The sequence below is a fragment of the Harpia harpyja genome, chromosome 20 (assembly GCF_026419915.1).
Source record: "Harpia harpyja isolate bHarHar1 chromosome 20, bHarHar1 primary haplotype, whole genome shotgun sequence".
Lineage (NCBI taxonomy): Eukaryota > Metazoa > Chordata > Aves > Accipitriformes > Accipitridae > Harpia > Harpia harpyja.
This window is the reverse complement of record NC_068959.1, coordinates 15527491-15550413: the sequence shown is the minus strand read 5'-3', so window position 1 is coordinate 15550413 and position 22923 is coordinate 15527491.

Sequence of the window (22923 nt, the reverse complement as noted above, 5' to 3'; positions counted from 1 at the left end):
TTGATTCAGAAAAATCCTTGACTATCCCATTACAATGACCTTGCGGCCAAATGCATAAATAGAATATGGTAATCACAACAAGGACAGGATACATTACCTTTTGCAGAATATTCTCCAGTCCCCAATTGAAAAGAACAGTTTGTTGTTTTGTGGTTTGGTTTTTTGGGGTTTTTTTGTTTTTTTTTAAACTAGAAATAAAATCTTATTCTTGCTGAAGATACCTACAGAACAAGGCTTTTTGGAAAAATTTCATGTTACAAGGAAAGGTTTCTCTGAGCATTTCAGATTTATAACCTGAGCTGCCACAGGCTACCAACTCTCACATCCATTGCAAGTTGGTTTGTTTTTTTTGTTTTGGTTTTTTTTTAATACAATTCTGGAAGCATTTGCTATAGGAATCCTTAGAACAAATAAGCATGCAAGAGTTCTGTTTATTTCTGGGATTCTATCATTTGTATTTGTAGCAAAGGCTATGAAAAAGTGTCCCTAATTCATCCTGTAATCTCAAGGAACAAAGGGAAGAAAAAGAGAATGACATAGACAAGAGGTGTGAGCAAATTCAGAACGCCTGAGGTTAACAATATCGTAAAACAAGCATTAGTATAAAAAAGTCAAGGGAAATGCTTCACACTTTTGACATTCCTTGAAGCATATGGCTTTTTTTCCTTGTATGCGTGCATGCATGTGTGCATATAAAATTAGAGATAGTTTTCCAAGGACTGATGCTTCAAGAAAACAAATATTTTGGTTCTAGAAAATTTTGGTCTTAGTCTACCTTTAACTCTTCTGAATCTGTGGCTAGTTAAGTACATTAAACAAACTATGAAAAAAAAGAATCAGTCTATTTTCAAGGCGTTTCCTATCTTTACTGCAGCTTAGTAATGGGAAAAGACAATTAACCCTTATAGACAATTGTGCTCGAGACAAAAGTTAGCCCCAAGCTAGGTATTGTAGTTCTGTTCAGACACAGAGGAAAGATTTAGAGAGATAACATTACAAGCCCTGTCTCAAAGGGAGGCAAGATTTCATTATCCATTTCCTCAGCATTTCTTACACGTTTGTTATTTCTTCTATATAAATGCATCTAATGAAGCTGATGAATTTAAAGTTTCACAGGAATATGATTTTGCAGTCAGAGAGAGCTGCCACACCTAAATAGAATATCACCAAAACCTGGATATTAGTTTTAAGAGACATGGTTAGTGGAGATAGTGTAGAACTAATGGCGTAACCTAGCCTTGAAAAAGTTCTTAATATGAAGCAAAGAAAGAATAAAAAGATAAGTGTTCAAATAAAAATTGTTAGCACTAAAGACCTTAATTTGGCAAAAAATTTGCCAAGTCATCCTTATAAGTCCAGATAAGAGAACACAAAGAAAGCCAAAAATGTCTTCATTATCTTTTCTACATTTGCACCTCAAATGGGAAGTTAATAGTAGCAGCATCCCCATAGCACCCCCACCCCAAATCAAAACCCTAAACTCTCCTCTCCCAGTCTGATTCTGGTAAGTCACAAAAGCCACCATAAGAAAGTACATTTACAAATTTCTCTAATCTCTTTAAAGTTTTTCAATAGTCCTAAATTAAATCCCTTTCACCCTTATCGCTTTATCCAGCAGAAAATCCAGAGAATATTTGGATTCAGACATCCATTGCACCAAAGATCTTTCATTACAACACACAAACAAGCACTTTTATTGAACAAGAACCCAATTACTTAACCCAGCTTCAGGTTTCATTCTACCCTGCTGCTTCCACCTCGACATGGACCTACTAATCTCTTCTGACGGGCATTGCTACATATCAGTTCTGATACACAGAGATGATTCCTAACCTCCCTTGCAGAGAGCTACTGATTAAATAAACTGAGATGCCCATCTCAGTTTCTTTGGACCAATGAATAACAATGAGGAAATAAGTTGGGAGATAGAGACCTTTTTCCCTTTAATATGAACAGCATTCAGAAATAGACAGAAAATGAGGGAAAATAATTCAGTAAAAGAAACAAGAATGGAAACAGCTAAGTGTTTATACTGCCTTGTATAAATGATTAATTTATTATATCAGCTAGAGGTTATGCTTCCTCCTATTGTTTCTCTGCTGCAAATTAGTAAACAGTTTCCTTGCTACTATAATGGATAAGTGATGGTATAACTTCAAAATGCTTACCAAGCAGAGAGTTATGAATATTAGAACTCAAAGACTTCAACCTTCTCTGCAGAAGAACTCCACAGCTTAGGTAGCCACAGTGATACATTAACTCCTTGTTTCATCCCTTCCCCAAATGGTGACAGAATCATCACATGCTCCAAGCATATACTACCCAGATATGAAGCACATGGGTGAAAGTTTGCTGCTGAAGAAGTCAGAAACCTAGACTAAGTATGTGTAGGGGAAAAAAAAAAAAAGGGAGATCAATTATATAAACAAATGACTACTCTCTAAATCAAATCAATTATTAGAAAAACAGGTTGTTAGATCCAGACTTGTATTAGCTTCAATAGCACCTGGTCTCAGACTGAATGTGTTAGATACAGCAGTCTTTATCAAGAAATATGCAGTTCACTTATTTATATAAGCAGTATGCTATCTAAATTAAACAAGTGGTAAGTATACAAAAATACAAGAATCTGAACAATGACAAGGAGTCATTGCAAAGTACTATAAATAAGAACACTGATAAAAACATGGAAAGTAAACAAAAAGAGCCGGATAAGAGGAAGATAATGAGAAAGGGGAGATCAAAAGAAAGCAAGCCAGAGAACTAAATACGATCTGTGATAATGTAATTATACTGATGAAGTAGGAGAGATCTGATATCACCCTGACTTCTCAGTCCATGAGGAGTTACGAAATACATACTAGTGACAGCAGGATCAGAGAGCCACTATGATCCATTCTCTTCAATTATTTTAAGATTCATATGACTATACTGTTTCTTTCTAAACAATAAAAGATTCTAGAATTTGACAACGTATTTCCAAAAGAAATTTTAAAATGAGTTTTAATATTAGACAAAACTTGAACAACTGAATCTTACCTGTGAAATCCTTTCTTTTACTTCTATCAAAATGTGTGCTCATTATCTGTGTTACTGAGATGTTTTACTGCCATACAACTGTGTATTTCCAATAAAAATATCATAAAGAAAACGTAAAAGTTCTTGTGGTGTTTCTAACATTTGGTATTTGTTGACAAAGAACTGGTATTCTGGCTTTTCCTGCCTCTGGTGGTTATTTCATGCTGACTTGCTTTGTCTCATTTGTCTCATATCTCTGAACTAGGGAGAATTAATGACTTTCTGTATTTATGTGGAGTTACAGTGAAGTATTTTTCATGAGAAAAAATTACTTGAACCATAAACTGCATGGAGTAGTTTTTAAGGAAATACTTTCTAATCTCAAAAGTATTTATAATTTCTCTACAGAAGATACCCAGTCTTTTAAAGAACTCCAACCTCTGCTTTTTGTTGTCTACTCAAGATCTTTTCAGAAAAAGAAACTACACAGAAAAAGCAGTTTTGTGAACAACGCTTTAACATTATACTCTCTATTGAAAGATCTTTTCAAAAGATACCTGTTGTCTTTCATCACTATGTAAGACATTCAGACAATTATAGGTGCATTTCAGGGTATCTTCTATGTACAGTATTTTGATCCTTTGAGAAGCAACTAATACAACTACTGCAACAAGATAAAGATTCACATTATCATTGCAGATTTGACTGACCCCCACTTCTGACCCTACAACAAGAAAAAAGGTTTCTCCCAAAGAGAGCTGTTAGCTTCATGTATGTTAATCACAATGTTAATGTAGACCTCTGCTTAGCCTGTATTGTTTAAATTCAGTATTGTTTGAAGTCATGTTTGTTTACCCTCCTGCTGATCCCTGGATCTTTTTATCTACTAACATGGACTTGGTGGCATAAGTACTCTTTTTATTTGCAGAGCAGTTACATATTGCATATTCTCCACACAGTAACAGTGGAGAATTTATAGCAGTGGATAGAAGGGAGATGTCATGAGAACAGCATTTTTGCAATTATTAAATTGCTAGAATATGTCTTTCCCCCCCCGTAAAAGAGCTTATTTCAAATTAGTCAAGTTTCAGCCAGCACTTACTGCCCCCACCCCCAATGAAAAATCTATGACCTCCCCCAATTCTTCATGAGCACCACACACAAACATAGAAGCAGATCGCTGTTTTTAAACATGCTGTGTTTTACCTGCCATTTTAGGTACAAGGCAGCAAATAGAAATACAAAATAGCAGCTACTCTGTCCAGCCACTTTATTTTGGACCTCCATGTAATATAGGGGAATTTTCTGTTACAACATCCACTGGTTTTTAATTCCTTTTGTCATTGGATATAGAGTACTACATCTTTTATCATTTTTGGAAACAAATTACAGCTTTTGGTTATATTAGTTAAATGAGGTTGATTGATGTCATCAATGCAAATTAATTATGTCTACTTAATGTTTCTGTGCCAGATTCCCTCAGCTAATAAAGCAACAGGTAAATGAAGTGTCAGAAAGGACCATTTTCTTTTATTTTCAAGGTCAAGACATCAATAAAGCTTCCACATAAATTCACTGGGCAGGGAGAAGACACTCTGAAGGAGGTCTTTTAATCACGTTTATTATTTTTGCCAGCATAAATATATTACCTAAACTTGTGGTAATAATCTTCACAAGCAAACATTAAGCATAAAACATCTGCTTGTTATCATTGCAGGTCAATGTGAGAAGCTGCAGATCTATTTGTGCATTTACATCAACAAAGCTCTAACCTACTTCTGTTTGTCAGTGTCAAACATTAGTCTGTAGAGGTGACCAAAAGTGTCACTCACGTTCCATCCGTTTATGCGACTAAAACATCCTACTAATCTACATCGAGTGTAGCCAGTCTGCATGTAGGACAAAACACTTCAAGTGGCTTTACAGCCACTGTCTGTTATCTCACACCCAGAGCTTTTCCTTTGGAAGATGTAACTTTCAGAGTGGACCCAAGTGTACTGAAAAGTCTTAAGGTGGATGAACAGAGTTCATACAAAAAAAATTTTCCCCACCAATAACAGATATTAACAAATATTTACAGGAACCCAATAATCCAGGTGTGTTCGCACATAACTCAGAAGTTTAATTTAGTAGTAGTCTCTTTACTACCTACAAGAAGTGTTCAATAGTCCCTCTTATCTGTTAGTTTTATAACTTCTTGGGAAACTTATCAGGTTTTCACACACTGGGAAGGGAAAAATTCACCAAAATGCAGAAACAAATGCAATAAAAATTTATTAATGCACAAACCCTAAAATGATGTTTAAGTGCCTGACTGAAACCAACAACTGAAGAGTAGTCTCACGTCTAAGTACTTCTGAAATGCAAAACTTAAATTGCTGTGGGGTTCTCTGGGGGATGTTGAGGGCTCCCAGGATTCTGTCAGCGTTCCTCTGTCTGCTTACGTGAGGCACAAGCCTGGCCAATCTTGAAGCAGTCTAGATACTTTGCAGCACACACCTGCTGGGCTGTGCAGTTGTGGGGTCTGTTCTTTACTGTTCATCTCAAAGTTCTCACTGACCCCAACAGAATTTTTAACTGCAAGAAAACTCAATAGCTCTGGAAACAGTTTATCAGAAAACACAGATAATGTAGCTACAAAAAAAGATTAGTTTGTTATTTGGCATATTTGTCTTCAGGAAAGCCTTTCACCAGACCCTCTAGGACTGGAAAATCAGGTGAAATAAGAAAAATGCTCTTCCCCTCATAAAAGAAGCAGCTGAGTTTAGAGCTTGTAGCTTGCTATGAAGCACCATCAGTACGATAAACATGCAAACCCTATTAGATGCTCAAAGAGTAATAGGCAATAAGAAAAACATGCTTAGCATATAATTGTAACCCACAGCACTATTTTGTTTGTGCTGAAAGACATGCATGACATCCATTACAAACATATGGCTATATATTAGAAATGCACAGTTACACATCACACAAGACCTTTTTTCTGTCTACCATAATTCAAGCCGCTGAAACATATGAACGTTTCTGAACTTCCTTTACAGTCTCTGCACCATGGGCCTAAACTTACAGATTATATTAAGTGATCAAATGAAATCTACTTTCATGATATAATCTCCCCTTAATCAATAAAAAATTAAAACTCTTGAAACAACTGTAGCTAATAAAGACAGAACACGTCCAAAGCATATACCCTTCAGAGGAATCCCATTAGACTGCATAGATAGGATGTAAACAACCAAGAGGAAGCCACAGATGAATTTTTCACCTGTCTGCAGTCAGTGCTTTAAATACAACACAGAATATGACCTCATAAATCTGAAGCTATGATTGGATGTTCACTTCAGAAACAGCCTTGCCAGTTAAAGATGCAGATTAATCTCTCCAGGTGACTGTCACTACAGCTTCTTCCCGAGAGCTGGAACACCGCTTTGTGTGAGTACTTCCCATTCATTTCAGTACAGTTACTGAGTTATCTTACCCTACTGTGGAAAGCTATTTAAATATCATTCCCTGGCTTGAGAACATGGCCAGCCCCATACTGCTAATGCAAACACTATATTCTGTAGCACACATTAGCAGTAAAGCAAGTTCAATGGCACATTCCTTTCTTGCTAATAATTTGAAAAAATGCTGTTGAGCTTTTCTAGAAGGCAGCAATCTGCCTGCTTCTCATCACTGAAGGCTGAATTCCACTGAATAGAGACTGCATGCAATTATAGATGGTTTCATAACAATATTTATCATTTTTCTCTTAATAAATATATTGATATTTGGGACAATATTAGCCCCAAGTACTACCAAAAAAGTCACCATCTTGCTAGGTTTTGACTTTGCTATTACTTTTTGATTAGAATTCAGCTGACAATACAGACTGAAATAGAAAGCACACTCAGATCCTGCAACACAGAGAAGTTAAAAGAACAAAAAAAAAAAAAAAAAGGAAAGAAAAAAAAAGTAGAAAACCCCAAGCCTTTGAGGGCAGAACATGCACACATACAACTCCTGAAAAAGGCAAATATAACATAATACCATATAGTTTTTATGCTAGCTAAGAGTTTTTCTCCCGTTTAAGCAGTCACTTTTCTGCCCAGTGCTGCACTTTCATTTTCTAACCATCCCATTGAAAATGTTCTCTGATATGACCCTTTTAGGAATTAATAATTCATAGAGGTATCGCTGCATGGTACAGTTCTAAGATTAGATAGCACTGAGAGAATCTATTACAGTATAATGTAATAGCCAGTAAAATATAAAAAATTACAGTATCTTGCTTATAAATTTATGATCTTCCAGATGCATTTTTATACATCTACCCTGTTTCAAGAATGTATCAAGAAACAAAAAAGGAAATAGGAAGAACTGTTTTCCCTACTTGAGCACATTTTAGTACGTACAAGTTCCCTAGCAAAAGCATACATAGATCTATATGTTGCATATCCTTACATATACATACATACACAACATATTAACTTTTCATCAATATCTTTGCCCTCCAGCTTGTTCAAACAAGGCTATGAAATGAATGCAAAGTTTAGGTGGGAATAAAAGGGAAAGAAAAGAAAAACAAATTCTAAAGTATTTTCATTTTTGTATTTCTACTAACACTTTTTTAGTGTTATTACCTACAGGGTTGTAACAACAGAAGGCAGTTTTGCCCAGAGGCTGACAAGCTGAGTATATTTTTTGGTTTTATTTATTTACTTATGGCTTAAAGTGCTCAGAAGTTAAGTAAAACAACTCCAAGATCTTACTAATATCTCTTCCTGTCTAGTTGAATCTTATGGTGTATTTTCATTCTTAATAGGAAAATTATAGGGAGAGAATATCACATTTATTTCATTCTACATATTTGGAAGCCTAGGGATACTGTGTTCAGCGTATTGTTATTATCCAACTGTGTAATACTATTAGCGTGTTTTTAAATCACCTTGATTAGAAATGACTGACTGCTAGAATAAGCTTGTTGAAGTTAAACTGAAATGTCCCTATGTAAGGGCATAGGACACACAGTACTTACTTTCAGTGCTTCCAGTGAAGTAAGAAAAAAACACCGAGTCATACTGTTGCACCTAGAGCTGAAAAAACAAGTAGAAATTATACTGTACAACGATGTTGGCCCACTGTATGTTTATAGCTTTGTAAAGCAGGTACATCAATGTTACTAAGTATTATTACATGCTATAATCACATCTTTCTCCCTACTTGTCCAGTTGCTGACATTGCTAATAGCATTGCCTTCAACTTACTAAAATTAACAAAACAATTTTCATTCTTAAAAACACTAATACAAACTGGACAACAAAAGAACATTTAGTATTTGTCAAAGGGCCTGCTTGCCAAAGACCACAGTATCTAAACCAGCTATATTTTCTGTACCCATGAAAACTTGCACACTTCTTACTGAACTGTAAGCTTCCCTTGCTGTAGCAAAGCCGCTTGGTAAGCTCCTGCCTCTCCATACTAAACATGGATTTCAGAAAAGTGATTTCCCCTGCTCTGGCGGATATATCCACTGCAGTTAGCAGCAGGCAGGAGCACAAGCTGCTATTCATCTGAACAGGGTGGGTGGGCATGCTGGAAGATTTCTTTTGTCTATTTGTTTTTCTGTCAAAACACATGTTCACTATACATGGTTTTTGTTTCCCTGTTTGAGATTAACCTTATGAAACTAGTTAAAGATAAACTAAGTGCATCAAGTTCATTTCTCCTATATCTTGCATTTATATCATTGTTTACTGGCCAAACTGCCAACTTGTAAACAGCTGCATAGTTCTGTGTCTGTTTTCTCTGCAAAATTCACCATATGAATGCAGCATATTGTCCAATTTGATTTATCTGCACCTATTTTTTCTTCTGATGTTTAAAGTACTGGTTTCGTACACGTACTGCTCGAGTTCAATGACAACCAAGAAATGCTAAAGAGTACTCAAAAGCTCCTAGAGATACCAAAAGGCCTTAAATAGAAAAAAGCTTATGAACTTAGCTGGAGTATTTCTTTTCTCTCTTTTCAAGTGCAAACTGTGGAGAAGTACAGTAATTTATCTACTTTTATTGACTAGTTTGACAAAAACTTAAACTGGAAAAGTTTCCACCAAATATCCCTTTTAATTAATTAGAAATAGATACTAGAGGTTGCTAACTTGCTTCCTGCTCTATTGCCTGTTAATATTTGCATCACCCCAGACAAGAGGTGCAGAAGGCATCCCTGTTCTTGGAGATACTCAAAACTCAAGGGACCAAGGCCCTGAGCAACCTGCTCTAACATCAAGGTTAGTTCCAATAGCAGCAGTGGGGCTCAACAAGATGGAGGTTCCTGCTGCAATGGTGCACAGGCAGACGGCCAGCCCTGGCCTGAGGTTAAACTAATAGGAAAACAATGTCAGTGAAATAGCTTCATATGGCAGACAGTGGAAGGGGAAAAACTGGTCAGTCGCCAGCTAGTGCTAAACTAATATTCCTTAATATGAAAAACTTCTGGACACTGTAGATAGTAAAAGGAGCATACAAAACCAAAAAATAAGAAAACCTTGCAAATCTGCTTGGGCTTATTTGCTTCTTTATGCTATGCTGCATGCGACTCAAAGAAAATGGATGATCTGACCATTTGAAAAGGGAAAGTCTTTTGAGTCACGGTGTTTAAAATTGCATGCTTTGGTTAAAATATTTTAACTTGAAAGACTAATTAATATTTGGAGAGTGGAAGCTTTTTTTTTTGTTAAAGGTTCAGTGCTCAGCTGCTCATTAAGCACAAAATTGCATCTTTGGTAATTGCTTGTAAAAGCTGAGAAAAATGGTAAACATTTCTGTAGTACAAGCAAGAGTAAACTGCAAAGCAACATACAAGACTCTCATTTTGGATAGGTAACAAGAAAAAAAAATAGAGTGAGCAACCCAGTATCTTTGAACTCTTCCATAGTTGAGTATAATCTTATCTTTATTTGTAGGTTTCCTAGCTGAGGGATGAAGCACTGCACACACAAATGAAGTCCAACAGTTGTGAATTTACTGTAGGATTGAGAGTAGGAAGAAGGGGACCCTAATCTCCCTCCACACCATGTTCAACCACTATATGACAGGGAAGGACCTTTCCTGCCACGCAGGTAACACCAGCCATTGTGCAACTCTATTGAGTTCTGGCATCTACAAGGGGAGCTTGAAGTCAGGACAGATGGAGGGGCATTCACAGGAGTGGGATCGCTTATCAGGCATGGAAAGGTGAAGCAGCCTGCCCAGTGTTCACATATAGAAGCCCTATGTCCACATTTCTAACAAAACCTGAACTGCAAAGAGCTGAGAAATATTTCCAAGACAGCAGAGACACAGAACTCAAACAAGGTATGTTTTTTATACAGCCAGACAACATATTCCACATGCAAATAGCCTCAATCAAAGCTGATACTTACACATGTAAAATAATTTACATTTTCTTATAAAACATTTTTAAAAAATACTAATTCCCGCTTAACTATGAAATATTCTGTTCCAGAGGGATTTTTTGGCTATGAAAACAAAGTGACCTTTCATATTAACATTGATTCAAAATGATATTTTTATTCCATTTTGAAATGTCGTTTTGTTTCTTTTTTTAACCACCAACCCAAAACGAAGTGACATTTTAACTTTAAATTCATTGAGAAGAACTGTTTGTATTTAAATGCCAAACTGAAATTTAAAAAAATCACTTCTCATTAAATTATTTCTTTCCAGAACTTTAGAAGCATTTGTTTCTTACCTCAACTGACAAATGTTGTCCAAGACTTTCATTCCAAAATTTATATCAGAAAATACTGCTTTTTCCAAGCATCAGTTGTTTTTATTGTAATTTAAATGTATGGATCAGAAGGACAAGAACATTATTACCATTGCTACCTGTAATGTTCAATCCCCAAACTGTTAGTCTAATAATTTTCATGTGCACTGCAATTCACTAAAAAAAAAAACAAAACAAAAAAAACCTCCCCAAACAAATGCCTCTCTACCACCCTGACTCACCTTTAATTTGAAGAGAATGGAGACATTCTAAAAATTTCTTCTACATTTTGAGGAGTTAAAAATTTATTTCTTTTGCTGTCAAACTGATAAACCTATTAAGATTTACCTCTCACATGAAATTATGACCTCTCACTTGAAATATTACTTTCTTCTATGCCTTTTTTCTTATGTTCAGTAGAAAAATAGCAAATAAATAAGAGTTTAACAGTGAAGCTACATCTGTAATGGTATTCCTTTTAACTAGTCATCTTTCCTGTTCTTTGTATTTCATTTTACAGGAATATTTTTTTTCTTTTCTCAATTGCTTATGCAGGAAAGATAATCCAGTGCATATGTGCATATGTAATGTAATTGATGCAGAAGTTGAAGAAAGTTTTAGGACTTCAAAAAGTAACCTCATAATGGAGCAATCCCTAATGATAGGAGACCTTCACAGTGTTCCACTATCAAGCTAGGATTACGATCAAAATTCTTAGACAATTCCAATCCTTTTACCTTGAAGTATGCACCAAGCATTTTCTAGTTTGAGAAGAGTCCATAGTCTCTGCCTTACACTTAAGGTGTTGGACACCTGAGAGCATAAAGCTAAACAATAGATTTTTTTAAATGCCACAACTTTTGAGTCTGAGAATAGCAGCCTTGCCTCCTATGGCTTTGGGCAAAGGCTGAAGTATGACTGGTTTAATGCAAACTGGTTAATTTTTTTCAAAATTATTTGTAAGTGTCCGTACTACACACAAACTGGACTGTTTCACTTTGGTTCATATTGCCCTCCCCTAAGAAAGGGCCACAAGCATTATTAATCTTTTTAGAGAAATAAAAAGCTCAGTAAGGTGGGAGTTGCTGTCTGTGTGCACATGATGTTATTATTCTGTGATGCTGCAAAGAGACGATTATGATTTTATCTCGTGGGAAAAACAAGGAGAGAAAACAGATTATAAGAAGAGCTGGGGAGGAAAGCAGGAAAAAACCAAACCAAGAAAAACCCAACAGTCCTGGAGAGCAAGCTCTCTTCTAACAAAATGCTGTTGAGTTTCATTAAGCCAAAGTAAAAGCCAAGTGGAGGGGAGGAGGAATTATCATAAAAGTATCCTAATATGTATATGGGTAACCAGCTATAGAAACAGGCTGTTTCTCATGGCGACTGCCAGCATTGTTGCTGTCTCACACTCCACAGCCCTGCTGCCACCTCATGCTGCAGGATTAGGAAACGTTCCTGCTGTAGTTCTTATAGCTCAATATCACTGCAGCTAATCAAAATGATAACAAACACAACCTAGCTGATAATTGTTCATGTTCACCGGGGAGGACGTGATCTGTTCTGAGCCATTATTACATCTTTGGCAGCCCCCTTTTGTTTAGCTCTGACAGAACTGTGATCATAAATGGTTTTAGCTCTTCATTTCTCTATTATTCCTCAAGGATTAGAGCAAATGCTCCTCACTCAATATCCCTTCTTCCCACACTTTTAATTATTCCTTTAAAATTATTAGTATTTTTCTTTGATTAGGAAGCATTTCTTTGGAGGTTAGTCACTGGAAATAATAGAAATATTTCATTTTTACATAAAGAATCATAAAATTATGTCAAGTCTTTTTAAGATGAGATTTTCAAGGCATTTAATTCTAGAAATATAAGTCCTATTGAAATGCATTCACTCTTAATGGTTTATAAAGCTGCCCATCAACTTGGCACATGAAGATTCTTCTTAAAAACCTTGTCCTGACTGAATAGTCTAAACCCAAAATAATTTTCATAACCATAACCTGCAACTCTTGTTCTCCCTGGTAAAAGCATAAGACCCAAAATTGAAGGTAGCTGGGAAATTTTGGGATCATATACAGAGTAGCAGACAAGCATTGCAGCTGTGTTTTAATTCTTGCCTTATCCTAGAAAAACTGGGCTGCCACCAAGTTTTGAGAAGAAATCCTTTTTTTATGTGTGATTAAAGGAACTGAGACAGTACTAAACAACACTTGAGCTTCACATGCTGTAGCTTGAGAAAGACTCACCTACGCCTTTACACCAATCATACTTCATAATCACTCGTAAACACATGAAAATCCCCTCATGATGGGGTTCTTCCCTTCCTGTTATTAAAACTGGAAATTGCTCACTAATAATGAAAGGGAAGCACTTCAGAATCAGACCATTGAGCAACACTGATGAGGGCACTGACATGGGAGAACTAGTGCAAGCCCTTGCTTGAACCTTCCTGCAACCTACATGAGCATGTTAGGCGCTTGACTACATGAAGTAGGTCTGCCTTCATATATCTTGCTAGAAGCAGCTCTCTCTGTATGAAGAAGTGTTCACCAGAGGAGGAATATGAGCCTGGCTTTTAACTAGAAAATTTCCCCAGACTCTCTTGCTGAGTCTACATGTATTTGCAGTAAAGAATTACATTACAGGGACCAAAACCAAGGTTGTCATCTATTAAGACATCCTGCTTCAGGACACACATCACTACATCCTCCAGTAAATGCAGACAGGCCAGAAACAAGTCGCATATCCTACTTCTCTAATGCACTTGCCCCTTGCCAAGGTGGTACTTTGCTAGCTAATGATGACAAAAATCACCGTGGTTGTACATTTCAGGACAGAATTTTAAGATCTTAACTCTGGTCCAGTGTAACATCTCTTGAAGTTAACAATAAAATTAATAGCTTCTCCCTACAAACACAATGAATTTTTAGAAAATGAACTTCCCTAGAAATAGTATTTCATTAACTGATTTCAGTTGAATGAAGTTAAAACATCAATCCTTATGTTCTAAAATACTTTTTTTTTAAATATAAAGATCAGCTTTACTAAAATTATCTTCTTTTTTTTAACCCTGCCCATTGAGTCTTTGTAATTTAAAGCTGATTTATTTCAAGTTTGAAAAATACCCAGTTTAAGACTGTAAACAAAAAAAATCACTAATTGTTTAATGTAGTGAAAGGGTAAACATATCTATCTAAACAAACATCTGGACAAACAGGTGCTTCCTCATTTAATATCCTATTAATAATTCCACTTACTTCTCTTTCCTGTTGATGCCAAATGATTTGTGAGGAATTTAAATCACAGTGGTATAAAGTGTCACCTGCTGATATCAACTTATATATCTGAAATATCCTAGGCATTTAAGTTTCATTTAAGTTTGTCCTGTATCTTGAGCTAAAGTTCTGTCAAATATTGTGAGCTAACTTCAGCTGGAGAGAGTTCAAATCAATACCTGAGTAATGCAGAGGTGTACCAGTCATTTAGCAGATGATACTTTGTCATTTCAGACAAAGTCTAGTCTCCAAGTTCCATACATGTGAGTTTGGTTTGGGGTTTTTTGTTTGTTTGTTTTTGTTTTTTTTAAAGGCAGAAAATAGGATGCCCACTCTTGGGTCTGACAAAAATTTCCCCAGTTCATTTTGTTAGGAGGAGTGCGTTATTTGACCTAAGCATACTGGCCAAATGCTAGGTATAATAATTACATTCTCAGCTCCCTAAATTCTGAATGAAGCTTTGGCTGGATGTACTGATCTTCTGAGGGCACACAGCTGAACCGTTGCCATTTCTTATTCCAAAGGTGATTGCACATCAGTGCTGTGTGAAGTGACCCCTGTTTATTTCTTACATATTTCACCAAAGTGTTATGTCTTGAAGCTTAGTTAATTAATTGTTTGTAATAGGATATCAGTGGATGAATGATGGTGTAGGAGTACTAACCACAAGGAGGAATACCTATTGCTGGATTAGATTTATACAAATACATGTAGAGTGAATACAAACTCTACCACAAACGTATTTAAGGCAGTAAACACATGCTTTCCTTGACTACTTATTTTGTATGTGAAGAAAGGTAACAAAGACTTTGTTTTGTTGAACTAAACTGCAAGGGAAGCTCATTTGGAAGAGCAAAAAGATTGGTTTAAGTGCAATCAATCTGAACGTTCACCCAAATTCAGTAATTCTAGATGAATGAAGGGTTCCTCTACAGGCTATTTCAAATAAGAAAATACAAATGCTTTCTCCACTTCTCATGCTATGAGGAAAGGTGGTGGTATTTTGGATACAATAGAGATAAAAAAAAAAAAACACCACCAAAAAGAAAAAAAAACATGACAGCATGGAAGACAGGTTACTGAGTACCTACATACCCATCTGAATCTTCTGTGTCCTCATCCTCAGGACTTATGTATATTAGACCTTACAGACAGATCTGTAAATAGACTGACCACAGGCAGTTATGTTTAATACCTAACTGTAAAACCAACTCAGTTCTGTACTATTCTTTAGAAAACAGAGCAAAGATCTCTAAGTTTTTATGTTTTTCAGAGAGCATAAATATAATTCCCCAAGACTTCAAGTCAGGCACAGAGCCTAACTTTAAACAGAAGTTTAAAGAATTGGTTTGTGATTTTTTAATAGATTGTCTGATTGTAATAGGAAGTGGGCATAGAGTTCAGCAACTCAAGTCGTCACATACCTTCATTAAAAAAAAACCAACCATCCTTTCTCCTAGAATGCCAAATTAAAAAGAAATAGAACTTTTGTTATCACCACCAAACAAAAGATGAAAAAGCTGGACCCTCGAGCTTACACAGTTAAAGTGACTGAGTCTCACTTAGGGTCAGCATTAAATTTTTCTATTTCTGAACACACGAAAAAAGTTTCTATAGATCCAGAAAAATCCAAAAATGTATTTTGACATCAAGCATCATGTCTATTAATCCTCTCCACGTATTTCCACTGCAGCACTTTCAATTAAGTAGTAACATGCTATTTCTTACAAATATTTGCATTGTGAGAGAACCACTGTCATCTTCTGAACATTTCTATAATTCAGAGTCAATTTGCTAATGCATTGAAGCACTAGTACATAATTTTCAGAGGATTGTTTTGTATTGGGGTTTTTTGGGGGTTGGGTTTTTTTTTAACTTGAAATGAGTTTACACACTCTGCACTTAAATGTTTTACACTGAAATATGAGGGCATGTATTTAAGAGGGGAAAATTCACCTCTGTAAGCATAACTGTCTTTTAAGTTATGCATTTAAGAATTGATCCCTTCCTGGAGAATTGCACATATGCTTCATAACTATTATACCTGGGCTTCTGTGATCCCCAATGGCCACCTAATACTGAAGTTCACACAGAATAGTCAAAATTGACAAATAGTCAAAAGGGATGCATACTATTTCAGAATTCAATCTAGAATATATCCCTTTATGCTGTTTTTAAGAACTTGAAGCAGTAGCTTCCTCCCCTCCTCAATTTTAACAGTTCATTGTGGGGGGGTGGGCTGGGGGGAGAAGAAAAAAGAAATCGTTATAATCACAGATCCAATACATCCAGGTAATTCTAAGAGTCAGATGATGTAAGATTTTTTGTCCAAACTCAATTAAATAGGGAGTAGAGCATAAGAAATTATCAGAATAGGCCAAACCACCCAAAGCACATCTGCTAGGTAGTTCTGTACTGTGTAAGAAGCTATCATTTATTTGCCTTACAGAAGAGGAATTCAAATAAGAACGAAGGCTACACACTTGAAGGCAGTTTTGTGGATACATCTTGTGTATACCAGTTGTTTCTCCTACTCAAATACATTATTCTCTTACATCAAATAACTTAAATAGTTGGATGTCTATTCTTTGTATTAAGAGTATATTCACTTATTATTTTTTTGTAAGTGCCCTTTTAGAATTGAAAAACTAAATAAGAAAGAAAAGGAAACATGAGTATCAGAATGACAACAAGCACAATCCTTAAATCTGAAAAGATGGACAAATAGAGCTCAGTCAGTTGCATAGTAATCCATTAGTAATTTTCCCTCAAAGTTAGACACAAAATTCCTTTGTCTGTCAACTTCTGGATCTACAGAGCAAGAAAAGTAGGAAAATGGTAGATCCTGATGTACCAGCACTACTTCCACACTCACATAATCCAGAAGTAGTATTTGCTGCTGAATCAGGACTAAGTGCAGTAACAGTACTCTACATCAAGACATTAAGGTTTTTTTATCCAAAACACAGAAGGCAAAATAAGACATGATCAGACAGACAGTGCTTTGAAACCTGTCTTAAATACAAATAATGTAATTTCTATTAAAAAAGTAAAGTTGGGTGCAATGACCAGTGAACTAGAAACACAGCATGCTCCTCAAAAGAGAAAGGACAGGACACTGCTGAAAAATCCCTGTAAGCACAGTTTTTAAATGGCAAAACATAGTGGAGTTAGTAAGGGGTCTCCTGAACATTTTCCTTTTCCACTGCAAATTCATTATTATATTTGGCTTGCTAGGGCAACATGCTCAATTTTGACACCACTAATGATGCCAAAAACTTCACAGAACGAACAGAAGCACAAAAGAATAAAAAAAGGTAGAACTTGGAACTCCTGGATTTCACATACCACATGCTGCTTGTGACTGTCTGAAATACTGACTGCAGAAAGATTTACAGCATTGTTCATGAAGTTGCAGAATAAATTCAGAAAGCAGAGGAGAAAGGAACAAAGGAATAAAAAGAATTAAAGTGCTGCTGAAAAGAAGATGGAACTGTTAAATGCAGTTACTGAAAATAAACATCTGAATGTCTCAGATTCTAGAGAACTACGTTTTATAAGTTAAATAATCAGATATTCTTACCAGAAGGACTGCTGTATTTGATGTACTCTGATGAGAATCAGCTAAGTTTTCTCCTGAAAGAACATAAAATGAAAAGTATGTCAGGAAAAGGCAGCTCAAAAATTTCCTGTCAAAACAGAAATTATTTAGATTGTTTATGTAGCATTAGTATGGATTGATTCAGGAATAAGTATTCTTAGTTATAACAAAATAATATTATTTTTAGTAACAGTCTTATTCTGGAACAGTATTTTTTCACCAAGTTCATGTTAAGACAGACATTTTCACAAGCGCAGAGCAGCTATTATGCCTGGTTATTTACTATTTCTACTCTGGAGAGTCTAGGATTCCAGCTGTGGGCATAAAGTACTTTGCGTTAACACCATACAGACATAAGAAGGTATAAAATGTTTGTTAAAAAATAAAATACATGTTCTTTACATTAGAGAGTTTTGGTGCAGAGAACTAAGGGGGTTGGGGAGTGGAAATCACTAGGCCTGAATTAATCTGACAAGAATTTATATTGCTATTCTAAACCTGAATGGCTAATTTAAAACACTTAATTCAGCAACACTTAATGCAGGTAAGAGTTTATGTGTTCCTGGTTATAGTATGCTGTGCAGCTATGCAATACAAAAAACCCCTCACTTAACACTTTTTCTCTGTCAACCTGCAGTTAGAAAATCTTATAGAATGGTCAAGTGATTGGCAAGACATTGGTGGGTTTGAGCACACTCTCATAGGTTAGTCTACCATAATTTTCACATATTTTGCCCAACAGTTGCTTAAAAAGGAGGTTCAGGCATGAGGCCGTTTCATAGCCATCAGAAATTGACCTTTTGTCACTGTGTCCATCACTAGGTAGCAGCTTTTGTTATGGGATAGCACATTTATTCTGTCATACCAACATGTTTAATGAAGCAGTCACGTGTATTAATGGAGCATTATATTAGGGTTCAAATGCTGACCTCACTAACATTGAGGCTGTTCTGTCACTCCATAAGGTAAGTCAGAAATGAGCCCTCCATGTCCATATTACCTTTCTGCAGTAGCAGCCAATTCTTCTCATGACAAAGCCTTTTCTTATTTGAATGACTGCACTAACTCAATCAGGACATGTGTCTCCTGTCAGACAGTTCTGTGACAAGCCACACATGAAAGCCTCTGCCTAATAGCAAGTACTAACTTTCTTCCACACACTAAAACCAGAACAGTTTTTATTTATTTTTTTTAGAGAAAGGAATAACAGAGGTCAGTTACATTTTTCACTCAGTAATGGGGGATTCCTAAGTCCATCTTCTATGACTAATCTTACCCCCACTCGCTAATACATTTTTCACACCTTTGTGCAAGTCACCTGGACATGTTCCAGGACTAATAGACTCTCACCCCAACCACCTGTTAAGCTTTCACTTTGTATTTCTACTAACTCTCTTTCCTGACTTAAGCCATCATTACTGATTAAACAGAAGAGAAATTCAGTAACTGGTCTCTCATGAATATCTTTCTCCTGTGTACATAAAGGTGAAATTTAAGATCAAGAAACATGAGGCTTATTAGAATTGTTGACATTGCTACTCTTGTGGAGTCCTTCCATGTTCCAGCTCTACGTTGCATTACACTAAATAGAAAGTGACAGATTTACCGCTTCAAAATAATTTTATTTTCATATATGACAGTATTAAGCAACAAGCTGCACTATACATTAAATAGCATGACAATATAATAGTAAAGGTGTATGTTTTGAAGAAAACAGAGTATCCTTTAAGTTTATTTGATGACAGCTTTTGTTACCATTGCAGAAAACAAGTCACTGTAGTATAGGAACTTGCAGCACAAACCCTTAAGTGAAATTCAAAGTGAAAAAGCTTCCTGACGTCGAAACAATGTTTCTGAGCCCATAAAGTATCTTCTCTGAAATTTCATTTAAGTTCACACTACTGACAGAGGCTCAATTCATACTCTTAAATGCAAACTGAAACACTGAAGAACTTCCAGCTTTACATGTCAGATGTAGCATTCTACAGTATTCAGAAGCAGTTTACATTTTATTGTCTGGTACCAGAACTTTCTTTACGTACCTCGTTCTGGGAAAAGGGCAAAACCACAAAAGCTTTATGATATTATATTTATTTGCAAACATTTTTCACACAAAGCTTTTGTAGACTGAACAAATCTTCACTTTACAAATTAAGGAATATAAAGCCCTAGTTACACCCGTATTGAAAATATGGCCTCAGTACATGGAAAGTACAGTAATTACAAAGTAGATGTTACCTGATGCATCATTCACATGTCAGTTTTCAGACAAAACCTCTCCAGAAAAGATTAGATGAGAAAGTCTATACTTTAGTTACAAATAAATCCAGACGTGTTCTTCATGATCCAACTATAAAGGCAAATAATTTATTTGAATTATTTAAGAAGATTTCAAATCAGCCAGAGACTAATACATATACGCTTCAATCATTAGCATTCCTAAATTTCCATCATTAATGAGTTCAACAACATTAGGTTAAGTGTGGAATTTATTTCCCTAAAAGAATACTCTAACTTTGGAAAAGAGATCCAGTCTCTAAAAATACACTTTTTGTTCTTTCAAGCTCTTTAGGACACCTCATACATTTGGGTAAGCATGCAAAATACAAAAGCTCAGTATTTCTTTTGACACACTGCTTAGCAGAATCTTTTTGTTAATAGATTTTTATTCAAGTGCAGTATAATTATTTTTTTAATCTGTTGAAGCAGAGAAATTACTATTGTTTGTGTTAGAGTTGAAAATGACAGGGAAGCCTGCTTTTGTGCAGCTTCAATGGGGTGGAATGCACTGAAAGAATTAAGAAACTCTGAAATACTAGGTAGCTTCAGATTTCTAATAGCTGCATATATACTGTAATTAGAATCTAAACTAGAAGTGATACACACATGAAAACACAGCACAACATGCACCAAAAATGAAAATTGGAATAAGATGTGCTTAAGTTTTCTAACAAATTAGTGGCAAAAGCCACGCCATCTCTTCTGAATGTCTAGCTAGCTAGCTTGCTTATGTAAGTAATTTCAAAATATAAACACCATTCACAGAATCCGTTCAAAACTGACCACTTCCCAGACGAACACAAAAGAAAGATGAAAACTTTCCAGTTTTCCTTGGAAAGATGCCAGAGAAACAGGGATGGTACTCTAAGATTGTTTTCACCAGGTAGATGCAAGGATAAAGCAGTAGAAATGCATACATGCTTGGCTGGAGCCAGCTGCCCGGTCACTATACTCCGTCAGAGAACAAATTGCTGATCTCTAGTTGTACTATACTGCAATACTGCATCAGCTGACATACCAGAATTCAACTAGCTCATGCTGAATTAAGAAATTCACCATTCACTTCAAAAGGGTGCTACAAATTGCCAAGGACCTTCAGAGTGGTTTTATTACCAGCGTGTACCCTGCTATCTGGATCTCAGGTTGAACAGAGTCCACCCAGCTGTTTACTTTACTTGCATAGAGTGGAAAGCCTGGTTCCCTGTGCGTATTCCTGGGGACTTTATTTCACAAAAGCAATGCAATCTCCCTGGATATCTTGGAAGATGTCTTTTCCAGGCAATATCACATTACCTGAGGAAGCTTCTCCTAAAAAGATATGTGCTATACCACTGCTGAGCCCTTCAGACCATGCACTTGTCCCCCAGCCTGACAACAGGAAGCGAATTTACTCTGTCATATTGCAAGTCATTGGAAATTACTATGGACTCTCACACTGTCAGTTCCAGGTGGTATGACAAGGGCCAAGATAACCACACGCTTCACAAGGCCATGCAAGTAGGACGGTAGAATCAGAGTGATTTAGATTTCAGAACATCTCTAGAGATCATCTGGTAAAGGCCAACCTCAAGGTTGGACCCAAAGCCAGACCAGGTTGCTGTATACCCAGCAGAGTTCTGAACATCTCCATGGATGGAGATCACCCAACCTCTTCTTGGCAACCTGCTCCAGTGGTTGACTACAATCACTTTGAAATCCCCTCCTCTCCCCTTACATTCAACTGCAATTTCTCTTGTTGCAGCTTATGCCTGGTCTCCTCTGCCCTTTTGCAGTACACCTCCAGGAGCCTTCATCTTCTCTACAAACTCCTTTTAAGTAACTGAAGATGGCAATGGGATCCTCCGCTTAATCTTCTCTTAGAAGAGACCCAGCTCTTCCAGTTTCTCCTCATATATTGTGCTCCAGCCCTCTAACAATTATATTTTGATATCATTGATAATACCAAGTTCAGCAGTGCCACCCTTGCTACCTGGTGTCTTCCTCTTACTGCTGCCACTGAGTAGCTTCATGTGGTCCTTCATTTCTAGGATTTTTTTCAGTTATACAAATAGCTATTACATGGCTGTAGAATGCTTTTGGCCAAAGTAAAGATGGATTCTAAATCAGGCTTGGGTGCAAGCCCTGTTTCTTTACCAGGATGTCATTTACTAGTCTTATCTTCCCAATACCTAACAGAATAAGGAAAGAACAGGTGGCAGAAGCATGGGACCATGAAAACCATGTGGAAATATGACCTCTACAGGCAGCAGTAAAAGCTCATTCATTCTCACTTAAGACAAGCAGGGGACTGTAATATGAAACAGAATTATGGAGTATGATAGCAAAACTCCTTTTATCTCCCAATTTGAGTTCAGCTTTTCTCTGCAAGTACAGGCACTTTTTTTTTTTCCTCATTAAAAACAAAATGCCTATTCCAGACCAAAATACCAAACCTAGTAAAGAAATGATCCACCTACATTAGAAAATGGAATTTCAGCCAGCTAAGTGCAAGAAATCACAGTACTGACCCAAGGTCCAGCAGTTTTAGTGACACTGACAAAGTAATAGCTGTTGCTCTCCAGTGCCTGCTTATGTGATAAGATGTTTTGAGTTCACATTGCAGGGGCCAGGCACATGCCACACAAAGCAGCAGTAAGAACTAAAAAAAAAAAAAAACCAAAAAAAACCACCAAACCAAAAAAAAGCCAGAGGGCAAGTTTGAGATCAGTCATCAGTTTGTATCTGAATGAACTCTAAGCCCTATTCTGAATGGAAGGTAGTATATCTGAATGTATCACTAACTGCAGATGCCACTTAGCTTTCTTCCCAGCTGCTCATCAGAGAGTGCCTAACCATTCAGGGCTGCACATGTTCATTTTTCCTGACTCCTCACAAAGTGTCACAGCAATATTTTCCCTGCTTCCTTACTTTTTCCTGCTTTTGCCTTCCTATCCTGTCTCACCTGAAGCTTGCATACATTTATGGGTTAGATGGCTTTGGCATTAGACTGAG